Source organism: Pteropus medius, unplaced genomic scaffold (genome assembly GCF_902729225.1).
Source record: "Pteropus medius unplaced genomic scaffold, Ma_sr-lr_union100, whole genome shotgun sequence".
Taxonomy (NCBI): Eukaryota; Metazoa; Chordata; class Mammalia; order Chiroptera; family Pteropodidae; genus Pteropus; species Pteropus medius.
The window spans coordinates 14,004,253-14,021,303 of record NW_024346062.1 but is presented as its reverse complement, the minus strand read 5'-3'; positions in this window follow the sequence as shown (position 1 = coordinate 14,021,303).

Below are 17,051 nucleotides of genomic sequence, written 5' to 3'. Positions count from 1 at the left end.
TAATCCAGTCTGGTGTCTTCTTCCATATGAATAGCTGATGTTTACATAATCAATTCAACCGGCTGTGTATTGGGCCAAAACAAACAAAAAGATGGCCACGGACATAGTCAACCTTGTCATCATCTGCTCTTTTCTGTTATTTAAACACAGTCTAAATTGCTAAACACCAGACTTAATAATAAAAAGAAGTTGGACTCTCTTAACGGATTTAATAAAATGTGATGGCTTTTCCGAGGATATTTTTAATGGATTCATGTCAAGAAGATAGGAGCAAGGTAGAAATAACAAGTCGGCCTTTCAAGGTCTCTTGAGTCAAAGAATGCAATGATTATATCACATGCAGAAGAAGTGCCAGCCAATTTTTCCTTCTTGCCTAGCATATATTTTTGGAATTTAAAAAAAGGAGAATGTTGATAATTTGCCACAGGTTCAAGCAGAGAACATGCCACCTTTCACAGAACTCTCTTTTAGAGTGACAAGAGACTAAAAGGCAAGCTGATCAAAAAAGCTTAATGAGGGCAGAGTGGGGGAATGATTAAAATCACAGCAAACCACCAAGTGTGTTTGCAAACCAGCATTTCTTTCAGCCATTTTTCTCAGAATGCTGCGCTTGTGAAAATGGCTTACACAAGGTACAGCCTAAACCCAAACGCTTCAAAATCACTTCACCTTTCCCTTGTGCAACCACCTTGGCTTTGAGCCCCAGTCCCAAAGAGCAGGTAGAAGTTACCTTTCCAGGCAGCTAAATATAGTAAAAGAAATGAAACATCCTTTCCCATGCCATCCCTCCCCACCCCCTGCCAAATCAAACAGGACCCTGTAAGAGGCCAACAAGGATTTAGATTTGCTGAAAAATTTAAACAGCCGTAAGGGTGACTTTTGCAGCATAATTAGTTCACAGTAGCTAATAGCCAATGGAAATATGCAACCCTCTAAACTGCTTGTTGTAATAGACAAGTCCAACCAATCCATAAAGAACCAATGTCCATAATTGAAAAAATAAAACATGTAAAAAAGTTGGCAGTTTCTCTGAGCCTGACTTCTTGCCCATGATCTGCAGAGTAGAGTGAGAAAAATTCAGATTCAGTACTAAAGTCAGATGGCCAGTTTAACACCCAACTCATTTTCTCTCTCTTAGCCTTTCTCGGTATCATCTGTAAAATGAGAATGATAATTATATCTACTTCACAAGATTACTGTGAGGATTAAATAATATGATGATGATGATGACGTATTTTTACTACATAAATGTTTGCTGGCATTAGGAAATCTTGCAGCATAATCCTTTTCCAGCATATATTCTTTTCAGTCTCTCTCAGGATGAAGGAGATATGGTAGTGATAGAAAGGGATGCCCCTAGGACCAGAAAAAAATTTCACTGTGTAAAAAATCTGCAGGCTTCCATGCACTAGAATCTTTTTAAATTTCATCAATCTAATCTCCTAGTGGATATTACCACAGTCCCTCAAATGTCTCCCTTAGCTATATATGTGAATTAAACCATTTCTAATGCTTCACTAATACAAAAACCTTTGGAAACTCATTGGGCATAGAGGATGTATCAATACTATATTATTAGTCAGAGAACAAACATTCCAGGTAAGCAATTTTGTTTTTCTCTCATAGATTAAATGCATTCTCATGTGCAGAGACTAATGGGCTCCAGGGATCTTTATATATTTAACAATGATATAACTAAGTGGCAAGGTCAACAATAATCAGAAGGCAGGTGCAATGAACCAAGCAACCTTTTTATAAATATTGTTTTTCCTTAAGGGAAATAAGACACGCCTTTAATAAAACAGCTCTGTAACTTGAAACAAGAAGAAAAGAGATGCAGGGAGAGAAATACTACCAACCTAGAGCAATCAGCTCAAACTCTAATCTTGGCAGGAAATGAAGTTCACAGACACAGACAGACAAACTTCTTGGAACTTGGTCAGCCAGGTTAAAATCCTTGGATCCAACTTTGAACAATTTCTTCTCTTGATCTACCAAATCTAAACAGTTACCCCAATGCTTATTCCTTTGAAATGTCTTTATATTTTCTCCTTCTTTTCCATCTTTACTTGTCTCTGCCATCTTATCATCTCTTGCCTAGATACTGAAGTGCCTCATAACTAGTCATCCATACTCTCCAAACCCAACAGCCCAAGTGACAGTCTCCAATAGGTTTCTAGAGAGTCACAATTTAGCTCAAAATGCAAGGTGAGCTCCCTATGGTCTACAAGTCTGACCTCTTCCACCTCACTTTCAAAGTCCTTCATAATCTGACTCCATTCTACCAACATGACCTTATTTTTTTAGTCAGACTGGCTTTGTCACCAATACCCCATGAATATGTAAGACACATACCCACACTGCTCCATCACCCCCTCCATCGTTTCACACGTACTGCTTGCCTTAGTGTGGAAGCTCTGCTTCTCCAAATGCATATCCAACTCTACTCATTCTTCAGGGCCTAGATTTAGTCCCACCTCCTCCATGAGGCCTTCTCTTACTCCTGCACACCTTAATAATCATTTTCTCTGTACCATATAATCTATCAATTCACAAAACATCTGCTTATTGTTCACCACTCATTTCATGTGCATTAGGAGTCTCCATAACTAGTTAATAAGTAGGTCATAAAATTCTGATCCTCATGCCAAATGTGATCCCAAACACATTTCATTTGATCCCTCATTTTCTTGTGTTTTTTTTCCCCCTTTTAATAATGTGGCACACCCACTGCCCAGGGAGTTTCCTCAGTGAAATCAATCTTCTGCCATCAATCTTCAAATTATTTAAATTAAGAACATATCAGAATATACATTAATAAAACCTCTGCATCTTGAGTGCAGGAGAAAAGGCAATGAGTAAATTAGAAATATCACCAAACCATGATTTAGGAGATCTAGCTTCTTGGCACTGCCCTACCACTAACTCTGTGATCTTGGCGAAGCTATGCAGTGCCTCTGCAAAATAAAGAGTTAGGATGGGTGACCCCCATGATCTCTTCCAGATCTTTCTTCCTATGATTCTAAAGCTGCCAACAAGGTATTGGAGCTTAGTTTGGTCATGTCTGTAAAGCAGAAGCAAAGAGGTTTCTCTCCAGGAAATAGAAAAGCTCTAGTGTGTTACCTTTATAATCACAATATTAGTAAGTTGGTATCGAATTATTCCCATATATTGGGTAACCTGTTATAGTAATCTTCTAGGTCAAATACAAAAGAGGCAACTAGTTAGTTTCTACTTCCTGAAAGTCATCATTATGTTTTGAACCAATAGAGCAGTGGCCTATCTTGCATTTAGGTGTCATAAAGCTACGTCATGAAGCTATATGAAAATTTAAAAGAGGCCCAAGTCAAGTTTAGCAGGAAAAAGTCCAAGATACATACTGAATGTCAGAGTAGACCTAAAATAATTTTGTACATAAAATCCTGAAAAGCAAATATTCTCCTGTTTTCTAGCCAAATGTATATTTTAAGTAACAAGAAATACTAACAAAATATGCTATAAATCTCTGAGATCTTTCTTTATTTTTCTTTTCTATCAGTCTTGAGAATGAGAGAGTTTCTTAAGACAAAAAAAAAAATGTTATAAGTCACCTGTGAAAGAGAAATTATAAAATAATACATAGAAGTCGGAGGGTTTTCTAAGGGGAGAGGAGTAGTCAAGAAGGAAATGACATTAAAAGGAGGTCATCCAAGGGTTCCAGTCACACAGAAATGGTAATGTGTCACAAAATCAGTCATACTGTGATTCTGCTTTGGGCATCCCATTCATTCATTTATCATTCATTTATTCACCAAGGCTTTATGTAATGTGCTGGGCACTTGGGACATAATAAAGGGAAAGACACAGTGTCTGTCCTGCAAGAAGCACTATGCTGAATTACACATGCCATGAGCCAGGTACCATTATATTTCCTTTATCACAGATGAAGAAAATAAAGCTTTGAGAGATTCAGTAACTTATCCAAGTTATGATCTGAATGTTTGTATCCCCTCAAAATTCATACATTGAAATTCTAACCCCCAATATGATAGCATTAGGAGGTGGGATCCGTGATTAGGTCCTGAGGATGGAGCCTGAGGGATTAGTGGCAATATAAAAGAGATCCAAGAGAAATCCTTCACCTCTTCCTCTGCCAAGTAAGGTTACAAGAAAGGAGGCCCAGTTTATGAAGGAGCAGGCCCTCACCAGACACCAAATCACCCAGAGACTTGACCTTGGACTTCTCAGCCATCAGAACTATGAGAAAGAAATTTCTGTTGTTTGTAAGCCATCCAGTTTATGGTATTCTGTTATAGCAACTTGAACAAGCTAAGACACCAGGGTGACGCATCTAGAAAGAAACAAGGCTGGTTTTCAAACCCAAGTCTGTCTGTCTCCACAGCCAGTGCCCTCCACTACACTGCAAACTGTATACTCTAACCCCACACTAGAAACTGATGTGAACAGTGGTGAGTGGTAACGGAGACAGGTTCAAAGTACTGTGCCCTCTGTTACTCAAAGATATATCCATCCCCACCTAAATGAACATGTAAACCTGCACACTAGAACAAATTTCAAAAGCTAGGAAGAGTGGATGGGTATCTGGCCTGTCACCAGAGCTCAAAAGAACTTGGTACTCTTTTGTGGGTTCAAGGCCATAGCATCTGGCTTCAGCAGCATCTAAGGTTGGTGTGTATAAAACTACCTGGGATGTGGCTGTAACTAGACCAAGGCCACAGGGGGACCAAAGCAAAATATTTCAGTTGCTTATTCTCTGCTCATCTTCAAAAAGAAACATGCATACATGCACACACAGGCACATACTCCATTGCCCAGCAGTTTCTCCAGGGTAGTTTATTTAAAAAGTTCCTTCTTCTTCCCACCAAAACGCATACTATATTTTATACATGTTTAAAAACTAAAAAGGATGGGGGGTTGGGGAAAGCACACAGAACAAAACTCTTCTTGAAAGTAAGTCTCCAGGCAACTGGGGAAAAGAAGACTCTGGGTAGCTCTGTGGCTGTTTGGTCCTCCTGAGGTGAGCAGCTGCCAAACTAAGAGGACTCCAAAGGGGCTCTCAAAGAACCATAAAGCTCTGGAGGCCCAAGGGAGGATGCTGCAAGCTCAGTGGGGCCATGGCCCCACCTGCTCTAACGCAAGCCTGAGGCCCTCATCTGAGACCTGTTTTGAATCATAACCTGGGTGAAGATGTTTTGTTTATTTGCTTTATGGTATCTTGTTTTTTATTGTTTTAACTTAGTAAGCCATAAAATCATCAGTGGGCTATGAGGGAAAGATTTGCCTTCAAAGGAAAACAAAGGAAAGAATTTTGACTGCAGTGAAGTGCGAGAAACACCTATCCAACCAGCATGAACCTCGGAGCAAGTCTCAAAGGGGAAAGGAAAGTCCCTTTTATGAAGGCCTCATTAAGAACTGTGTCCTAGGCATTATGTGAAGGACCTTGTCTTATTTAAGCCTCACAGTAAATTTTGAGATATTGTTCATCTCTTTTACAGGAGAAAAAAAGGCGAGGCTCTGGACAACACAAAATAATTTGCTGAGTATCACACGCTAATCGGCATGAGCCAGAACTAACGGTCTATCAGACCCCAAGCAAGGCCCAGGAATAAAATTCTTTCTGTGGAGAGCATGTGGTAAGAAGAAATCCTAAAGAGAAGAAAAATTGACATCTTCATTTACTGTTTAATTATCTACTTATTTGAATAGGAATTATATGCACGAGGAAAGTTTTATCAAAAGGCATACAATGAAAAGTAAGACACCTTCTCCCCGCTCTCAGCTCTCCAGTTCCCTTCTCCAGAGACAGTTGCTGATAATAGTATGTCAAGATAGGCTATCCATACACAAACACACACAGCCCTCTCTTTTTAAAAATATAAATCGCAGCATTGCGTGTCTCATTTTACATACCTAATATATTTAGGCAATTTTCCACATCATTACATATAGACCTGCCTCATTCTTTTAACGATTGATAAAAGACTCTATTGTATGGATGCATGATAATTTAACTAGTCCTCTATTAAATGGTCATTTAGATTGTTTCTAAACTTTCGCTATTGTAAACAATGCTATATAAATATCCTTGTACATTCTTCCTCGAACACATATGTTAGCATACTTTGGAAATACATGCTTAGAAATAAAATTCCTTGGTCAACAGTATGTGCATTTTAAATCTGGATAGAACCAAATTGCCTCCCAAAAGTGGGCACAAATTTACAATACTCAAAATACTTACCCATGCTTGCTTCCACTGCCTCCAAAAGAGTGTTCCATTCTGTGTTGAAAAGTATCTTATGTTTACCTGTTCCTTTAAAGGTCACATACTTCCTCAGAGTGAATAGAGGACACCTATATTTTAAGGCCTAGGCAATATATTCCTGACGTAAAAGATTTTCAGAGCTCCTTGAACTACAGAAAATGCTGATTAAAAGCATCTGGTCCTCAATTAGATGATGTTGGCAAAGCAGGAAAATGGAATAAATCCCTGAAAACAAGCAGTTGGCTGTGACTAATCAGCTCAATCCACCAGGGTACTGTCAGAGCCACAGGAGTCACCCCTGGGTATCCTGGTAACCCCACCAGTCTGCTGCACAACGAGGCCAGGGCTGGCTGTGAGCCAGGAAGGGGATGCCCACCACAAGCAGGGGCATTCAAAATTTACTGTAGGCTCCTACTTGTTGAGGAAAAAGAGTGCGGGGAGGGACAGAAACATAAGATTAAAAGGAGACCTCCAAGTATTGAACAGTGTTTCCTAACTATACTGAAATGAAGAGGAAATAGATATGGTAGAAATGAAACACCTTATATTTTTCAATATAAAAACTTTCTAGGGTGAATAAACCAATAATAGATTTGTAACACTAATATCTCCATTCAATAGTGCAGCCTGATCAAAACTGTAGGTCCCAGGCAGGAAACCTGGGCTTCAAGGGCTAAAAGAATATGAGGCACACTCCTTCCCTTTGTCTTAGCTTTGGTTATTTTAATCTGTTAAAAGTCTGGGTTTGATATCCTTTCAGGATGCATTACAAAATGTTCCTCTTCTATTAGGCAAGTCACCTCCACGAGGTGTTGATTGCTAACACCGGGGCAAAGAGCCTGCTGGCACTATGATCCTGAGAGAATAGAAAAGGGCTGTGACTTAGTGGGTGCTGATGATAAATTGACATGAGAGGGACTTTGTCTTTAGTGGGGGTGATGAAGTTCCAGTAGTGGTCATATTAATGACCATTTGTAGCTTGGCCTGATTTTTAAGCTTGTGCACAGGTAACTTGTGATTAAAAGAACAAGTAAATATGCATTGTTAACACCTCCTGTCAAAGATTTGTAAATCAGGTGGTTGCTCTATAAGCTGAATATTTTAACCATTTAAGGAAGGAGCCTCCCAGCAAGCAACAGAATGCCTTCTAATTATTACTCATGCTTTTTTCTAATTAGCAACCAGCCGCATATTGTCATGGAGACATTGTTGGGAGTTGTATGTCTCTGTTCAGATGTATTCAGGTACTTGAATGTAGATTTCTCGGTTTGATACACATTATTATAAAAGTTGTGGGGCTGAAAAAATGATTTCAGATGGACTTGTTTCAATTCATCAAATCTGAAGCAGCCTCTAGGTCAGCTTCACAGGTAGTTGGAGGCTGTTGGGTAAAATTTGCTGTTGTCCTTCCCACATCCTGTAAGCAATATATACAAGTTAACTGAATTTTCCATTGTTAGCTCTATTCCTCTGAAATCTCTCCAATTCAATCACTAATTCACTTTCAAGTACCATCCATTACCACTCAGATGAGCTCTGCCCTGTTCTCATTGATTGAGTTTGGTTGACTGATGGATGGATTCCCTTATTAGTCCATCATCTGGACAGAGAAAAAATAATTTGGAACACTCATCTTCAAATTGCATTCTAGGGGTCATTTAGCTCAATGTGAGTTTCTATGATTCTTTCTCCCTCCATTCCACTTTTTTCTATTAAGGACTTGTGGTATAGAGAAAGGTTTTTGTAAACAAGAATTCATGAGAATCTATAAAAAATAGGAAGATGAAGAAAATTTTGAATCCTAAAAAAGGAAATAATTAAACTGAAGTTAAAAATTTACATAAGAAGACTGGTCTTCCAAGTTTTAGGTGGAATATGCTAAAAAAAAATGTATGTACACTCTTAGCTCTCCTATGTTATAATTAAAATGACTGGAAAAATGTGAATGAAACCTCTGATGATAAAATAATCCAATACATAAATTGAATCTATCATAATGTAATGCTTAAGGATTTCTCCCCATCAACACTGAGGGAACACTATCTATTATAATTTCATATAGCATTACGCGAAAGCTCATCATGTAACTGTTGAGCAAGGCATTCTATTTGCTACAAATAGGAGCTTAAAGACCCTGCAGTGTTCATCCCTAACCCTTCTGTTTCTTGCTTAACCACTCATCCATTCTGCCACAAAAACATTGGTACCTTTTCATTATTATGAGATTTCCAAGTCAGCCATATGTCATTAGCCCACTCTCAATTCATCGTTTTACCTCAGTTCACCAGCAATCATCAATGGGAAGCTTTATCATTCTATTTCATGATGAGATTCTTTTTATCTGTACTAATTTTGAGTTCTTTGTTACCACTACAGTTCTGATTCTCATTTTACAGTTTTTAGAAGATTGAAATCCAGGCACATTGCTAACTCAAAGGCACACTATAAATGATTTCTAGCCAAGATATGAATCTTAGATGTGTAAGTAGCCCCTGCACTAAAAAGTCAGTATCTGACCCAAGACCTCTGCTTGATCCAAAAGAGGCTCTGACCTTCAAGCTGCCCAGCCAGTGAGTGACAGCTATCCAGGGTTTTCCGAAGTCCTGGGGCACATTTCACATCTAGTTAAGTTCATGAAACTACAGTTATTAGGAACAGGGTTTTGTTTACAAATTGTAATTTAGGAATGCAACAGTCTATTTGTTTCTCAGTTTTCAACTTTCATAGTATTATTTACTAGCTCACTTCTTAGCCTTAGAAGACCGAAGAATAATATTTATGCTGCCAGGAGATGAAATCGGTGCCCTTGACAGTAGTGTGAATAATGTTTATAATTTGGGGTCACAATTTTGTTTTTATACTAAATGTCTCAATTTAAAATTATAAGTGCTCATTCATTTTTCAAGACCTCGTTCAAATATCACTTCCACTGAATCCCCTAGGCAGATTAGCTGTGCCCTTTTTTTGTTTCTTTATTACACCATTCTCCACACTGCATTATAATCATGTAATTTATTTGTTTATATGTCTGTCTTGCTTCCCTGACTATGAATTTCTGAAAGGCAGGAGACAGGACTTATTCGTCCTTTATTGATAGATAGTAGACACCCAATAAGTATCTGATTCCCTGACTATGAATTTCTGAAAGGCAGGACATAGGACTTATTTGCCCTTTATTGATAGATAGTAGACACCCAATAAGTATCTTATGGAAGAATAACTATCATTATTTTGGTAAAAATCCATACAGTGTTTTGAGCTGTTTTCTTTAAGTGAGACTGTGGTAGGATCAGGAGAAAATTCCATCAGAGAGACCAAGGGTCCCTTCTGGTGTGAGTCTAGGCTTTAGAGCCAGAGAAGAAGGCAACCCGATAGGGGAGAAAGATTAAAAATCGGTCTTCAGGGTCTCCTTAATTCCTTCTGCCTTCTGTCGTCTTCGTCGGTGGCTTAAAGCAATATAAAGTAGTGAAGTAGACATTTGCTGTTTTTGTCCAGTCTACTGTTTTTCTTCCTTCTGTTGGTGATAGAATCCTGATTTTGTTTTGGAGAGACTCCTCTGTCAGATATAGTCAGGTGTAGTTGCCAATTTAGATGTCCTGCCCTTCTCTAGCCAAGGGGTGGGCACCTGACCCAAGCTAGGCTGATCTGCTTCCTCTCTCTGGAATATGAATAAGGGACAAGAGGCTGATGGACCCAAAAGTGACCGTCCAGCAGTCCGTTTCCCAGCCCCACAATGGTCTTACTTCTCGGTCCTTCTAAGCCTCTTGCCTGGCCTTTCCTCTTGGTTGTTTGAGCTTCCTGACTTCCAGTAAATTACTTCTATGATTCAATTAGCCAAAAGTGATTTATGTGCTAGCAACCAACAAATGGTAACTGATAGAAACAGTGAATTGAAGATTAAAATTGTATCTGATTTATCTAAAATCCTAGCAAGAAGAAGTAACTCTAAATATCTCCAATCTATTCCCAGGCTCAATTTGCCTCTTTTAACATATTTACTCACCATCTAGGTAAGCAATCTGAGAAATCCCAATCCTTCTTTGAATATTCACCCTGTTCCTAAAGTAACCCAGTTTTTCCATTAATTCCCCAGGCCACCCCCAGCATACCTTGCCTAGTAACACAACCCAGTGGGCTTAAAGACACTGCAGTGTTCATCCCTAACCCTTCTGTTTCTTGCTTGACCACTCATCTATTCTGCCACAAAAACATTGGCGCCTGTTCATTATTATGAGATTTCCAAGTCAGCCATATGTCATTAGCCCACTCCCAATTCAGTTCACCAGCAATCACCAATGGGAAGCCTAATTACATTCTTATTTAACATTTTTATAGTTTTCACTCTGCAGCAGGCATTATTCGAAGTGCTTTACACATTTTAACTCATTTAATCCTTATTTAAACAACAACAACAACAAACCTAAAACAAAAACAAATGAGGAAAATTAGGCATAAAGATCTTTAGTAGCTTGCTCAATGTCTCAAAACCCACGAAGAGCAGAATTAAATACAAGCAGTCTGGCTCCAAGACTGTACTCTGAACCACTACGCCATGATTTTGAGATGATGGGTTTATTACATGGCCAATTAAAGGGAAGAGCTAATCATATTTTAATCTGCAACAGCTCACAGGGTACATAGACAGAGAAATAAGATTAGTCCCCACATGCTAAAATCTAAAAGTATCAAGTAAATTTGGATTACCCTTCAGGACTCCTCTTTATTAAACACCCTGGAAACAAGCTAAGACATTCAACAGTGGTTTCCAATCACATCGAGAAGATTCCACTGCCTTGGGTAGAAGGTGTTCTTCTTCTTTAATTGGCCTAAAACATGTTGATTTTCTAGAAAGTTTGAAATGTAAACTTTTACTCCTTGTTGTAGCCCAGTGTTTCACTGCCTCTGAGGGAGAGAGAAGTGTTGCTACACTTGGTCAATTACTGCCGTGCCCTATGGCTGACTTTTCTAATTTCTCTCTCTTTAGTTCACGAAAACAGATACAGCAACAAATCTGTTCATGGGTATGGATGGTACGCTGAGGTCAGGAGGTCAAATCTCTCCTAGACATGTGGCCCCTCCTCTTTCAAGTAGGATTGTTAAGCCATTCCTAAACCATGTTACCAGTGATTTTTTATTTTCTCAGTATTTCAAATTGCAATTTAAGTTTACTATAGTCATGAGAGTCTTGTTGAATTATATGAACCTTTTACTTTCTTTGAATCTTTAAAAGTTTTCTGGTAGTATATCTAAAACAATAATTTGCATATTGAGTACCCCCAAGTACCTCTGGCATCCTAACTCCAATAACTCCTCTCACTGAGCACCACAACCTAAATAGTTTTGTTCCATTAACACTAAACATCCTGTGCTCTGCAGAACACTTGTGATATAATGACATATAAACAAAGTATTGATATCAATTTTCTAATTTTCTAAAATCAGAGTGAAATATAACTGTAGGTTAATAGTAGTTATCTCTAAGAAGTAAAATTATTAGTGAATTTTAACTTCTTAAACTTATTTTACATATTGTCTACAAAGAACATTTATTTATTTTATAAATAAATAAAGCAGTATTTGCAAGAATATTAAGCTTTATCTGTGCTCTGATTATATTTGTGGTATCATGGTCATACTGTACTAGGTACTTTTTTCTAATCTGTAATTATAATTAGAGCAAAATGAGCAGAACACTCTGCTCTTTATTTTGAAAGTAGTAAACAAGAAATATGGAAAACTTACTAAAATAAGTGAAAAGCTAATTTTCATTCTTATTCCATAGTTATATTCAGACAGTAAGAGAAATATCCAGTTTTACTTAAGAAGGCAATCTGGTGTCAGAGGGCCCAGAATGTGAATGACAGACCTCCCACCCACTGCCTGTGCCGTAATGTTCTCAACTGTAAAATGGAGATAATAACGCCTAGTATAAGGGCTGGGAAAGCATCGACGATAGCTTGTGGCAAAGAATAGCCACCCAATAAATGTCCATTTATTCATTCAAAAAGCTTACTGTAGGCCTCCTCTGTGTCAGCACTTGCAAGGTACAGGAACAAATAAAATAGAAATTAAAGACCTAGACTTCCTTCAAAGAGTTTATGATCCAGAGAAGCAGACAAGGAATCAAACATTTACAGTGCAATGGGCGAGTATTAGAGGTGCTAGGAATCTTTATTTAAATTTTTAAAAATTCTAACAAACTTAAGTTCTAACATGGAGTTTCTATTTTTCTAGGTTGTGACAACTTAATCTCAGTCAAATTGGCATTTCTCCATTTCTCTGGGTCATGCTAGGAGTTTCTGAGATGTTCCCCATTTTGTCTTCAGTAATTGGTCCAGACAGGTCATTGCTGATTTCTGTTCATGTTTCCAATCAAAAATACCTTGGGAGCAAAGTCTCTTTAACTCCTTTGCCCCTTTAAGGTACATGAGATCATTCTGTGGCACCCACACCACACTGGACCCCAGGAAACTCAGCAGGACCATCTCAGCCCTTTATCACTTTCATGCTTCCTTCGGAGCACAGGGGTACTGTCCTGCCGGGTTCTATGGAACCTCTGCAGGCTCCCTCGGGCCTTTTCACCTGGGTGCCCTGTACAGCCATTTCTACTCTGGGTTCTTCTCACCTCCCTGGGCTCTATGCAGGAAAGGAAACCTGGGTTCCCTCTGTGCTCAGATTTCATATACCTCTCAAGGGTTTCTGTCACTCTCCTTATCCCTTGCTGAGCTCAGAAAAAGAACCAGGCAGAAAGCCTCACTCTTTGTCAGGGATCCACAGGGTCTACTCTCCTCTTGCCTATGCTTATCTGGAGCACTTTCTCTCTTCTGGAGCATGGATGCTTTACTCACTCAACCTGTCTTCTCTCAGTGACTGTTTTACCTATGCACATGTATCTTTTCATTCCCTGAAGGGCCCAGAATTTTGAAATTTAAAATTCAAGAAAAGACTATAATCTCTTCCTTGATGCAACAAAAATGCTGTATCAAAGCCAGATCCGAAATGACAAATACTATCAGCTAAAATTCGAAAACTCATATCCCACTATGTAATGCAAGGGCTAAGACAGCTCAAAGGAAGAAGTGCCTAACTGAGCTGAGATGCTCAGGGCAGACTTCACAGTGAAGGCCCAGCCAGAGCTAAATCTCTGAGGATGAGTCAGGGCTCAGCTACACAGTCAGACAAGGAGGAAGGTCATAGCATGCAGAGGGACCAACATATACAAAGTGACACTGTTACATGAGTCAGGATTTAAATTTATCTCCACTGTCTAAGCCACATAAATTACATCTCATTTTGAGAATGGAATAAGCACAGACATAACAGTTTGGGCAGGAAGTTACTTTAGGAATCATCTAATCTAAACCTCGCACGTAAGACAAGGACATTGAAGCCCAAAATGATGACTTTTAATCCAATGTTCAAAAACAAATGAGACTAAATTCAGCCTCCCTCTTCTACCTACAACAGGAACTGTCAATTTACCCTCCCGACCTTCTCCTTTGAGTCAAACCTATGCATCAATTATATCAGTATTTGTAACAAGCTTAGCTGAGTTCTTTATCAAGGATGAAAAGAAAAAGTTGCTCTCCAATAATATCATTGATGTTTCTAAAAGAGAAAATCCTGGCTTCTAGAAAATTATCCTAACAAGATAATTTATGGAGAATGTATTACATGTTGATGTCGGAATGATGTACTTGCATTAGTTGCCTTAATACTCATATTTTCAAGGTATGTACTATTATTTACACCCATTTTATAGATGAGGAAACTAAGGCAGAGAAAGTTAAATAACTTATCCCTAGGTTATATGACTAGTAAGTGGTAAACAGGCAGTGAATATAAAACTCTAATATTCATGCTTTTAACAATGCGAGACAACATTTTTCTTTATGCTGTTACTCAGCCTATAAGTATATTACAAATATACTTGCAAAGATACACAAATATATATATATATACATTACAGTGAGGTTTGTTTTAAAAGACTAGAAATAACCTAAATACCTATTAATAGGAGGCTAATTTAATAAACTACAGCATATCCTCATCATATAGCTAGTAAAAAGAAAAGGATAAAGCTTTATGTGACTAAATAGACCAATCTCCAAGAAACAAGACATAGTTAAGTTAAAAATAAAATAATAATAATGAAAGATGTGTATAGTATTTTCTATTAGAGTTTTTTAAAGGGGGGATATATAAATAATGTTTAAGTTTGATTATATAGAGAATATTTCTGTAAAGCACTGGCAAGAGAAGTAGAGAGACAAAGGAACTGGGAATGTGGGATGGGAAGGTAATTTATTTTTCACTGTATACCTTTTTGTAATGTTTGCATTTTTTACCATGTGCAAATAAGACCTATTCAGATTCTACAAACTGGTTACATTTTTAAATTATCAACTAGTGGGATTTTTTTAATCCTAAAATAACCATTCAAGCTTAAGAATCATATAATTAAAGCACATAGCCATTCGAAACTGTTTTTAAACACTCAAGTTATCATATTTGTATTAACCTACAAAACAGCTCTTTGAAAAGAATAGCCTCCTTAACTCCCTGCCAGGATATTGATTCACTTCTGATTCATCAAAGAAAATAAAGAAATAGCTGGATGTATAACTAGCTTGATGCCAGCTGGTATGTTGGGAGCTTAGGGCAAGGGATATGGGTAGGGAATGAAATGACAGGAAGGGCAGGAGGAGGAGGAGAGAGACAGAACCAAAGAGATAATTCCTACTAAGATTCTCTACATTAAGAAGTTCCATCCCTATCATTTAAGACAGAGACTCAAAATTCAGAATGTATGATTTACAAGATGTAAAAATACTCTTCCAAATGGACTCTTAAATCCCAACACACACCACATGCCACTTTCAATACCCATAAGATATATATATAATGCTTAGTGACTGATCTTGATGTAAGGTGCTCCAACTACTTCTTTCCACAGTTCTTCTGTTTGTTTGTTTCATTTTGTTCCATATCTACTGACTCAATTTTTTTAAAGCTCAATCACATATTCATGAAATTTCAGGTCTGTCTTTAACACTCACCAAGTTTCCCTTCACTAAGAGGATGTGTATCTGGCTACTCAATTGTAGTGACCTGAGGGAAAAGGAGAGTATTATGGACTCAATGTTTGTGTCCCTCCAAAATTTCTATATTGAAGCCCTAACTTCTACTGTGATAGTATTTGGAGATGGGGACTCTGAAAGGTAATTAGGGTTAGATGAGGTCCTAAGGGTGGAACCCATGATGGGATTAATGCCCTCATAAGAAGAAACACCAGAAGGGACATTCTCTTTTCCCCTCCCTCTCTCTCTCTACCAAGTGAGGACACAGTAAGAAGGTGGGATATTTCTCTCATGGTACAAATAGAAAAAATTGTCATAATGCTCCTGACCTGAAGATCACTTTAAAATAGACACTTGAGTGTCCAGAAGTCAAAGGGTATTGTTTCTCAGAGAAACTATTAAACAGAAAAAAATAAATGGTTAAGCTGTCATAGACAAATTACATTCAAATAAATACGACTAGCCAGAATAATAGAACAAAATCCACAAAGAAAAATGTTCATTCCAGCAGTAATAAAAAAAAAAAAAGCAAATTAAAACAAATAAATGATAATACCCAATGCACATGACTCTACAGAGAAAGCCAAATGGTCATATTATACAAACACTTTAGAAAGCAATATGTCTATATACAGCAAGAACCTAAAGGTACTCATGATCTTTAACCTTTATATCATTTGAGGGAATTTAATTATGAGAAAGTACTTCAACTGAATACTCATAAAATGAAAAGCTATTGCTATGAAGAGCTCAATACAACATTATCAGTGATATACATCTATATTTCTATAATATAATTTAATGAGCTGAAAGATAAGTGGTCAATAGAAGTTAGCAAATTAAGATAGATAATATGAAATATGAAATCATTTAAAATAGCAATTGTTACTATGATATGAAAACATGGTAAATTTTAATGCTGAGACAGAATGTTACATGAAAAAAGTATCATAAAATATATGGTTGTAAATATAAAACACATAGGCCTATGAGAAGAATTAGAAACTGTTATGCAAAAATATGTATCATTGCATGAGGAAATGTGATTATGAATTGTTTTCAAATGCTTATATTATTGTGGACCTTTATTAAAAATCACAAGGATTTAAGCATTCAAAGGTTCGTAAGTATAATCAAATACAAGGGGTAAAACAACCAACTTTACAAAATACAAGTTTCAAATACTAAACTTGTAATTCAATAGCTACTAATTATTCAACTTCTGCAACCCATTATGGAAGTTGTGTTCCTCACCAAAACGTTTGGTTTGATCATTGTCTTTTTTACACACAGAGGGACTTGAGAATCCAGGCCCAAAACCCAAGTCCATAGTGTTATTAAGAAATATCTTTTTTCAGAAGGAAGATTAAAAATTTCAACATTCTACTCATTTCTGATATTTGCTTTTGTTGCCTAGAGGAAAGGAGATGGACTTGTGTTTTCATTTAATATTTATGACTTTTCATCATATGTTCTTTAGAACTATATGTTTATAGCAGGGATACCAAATGAAGAAAGACCTAGTTTCAAACAGAAAGTTGATAATCCAACAAAATGTCATTTTACCTTTTTCTTTACATTTTTATTCTCATCCTTTTGCCTCATAGTCCAAACTTGTGGTTTTCAACCCTGAAAAAGTAATCCTGGAACAACTGGCCCTATACTGAAAACAAACCAACCTGACCTCGGGCGTATTCGCCCGCAAA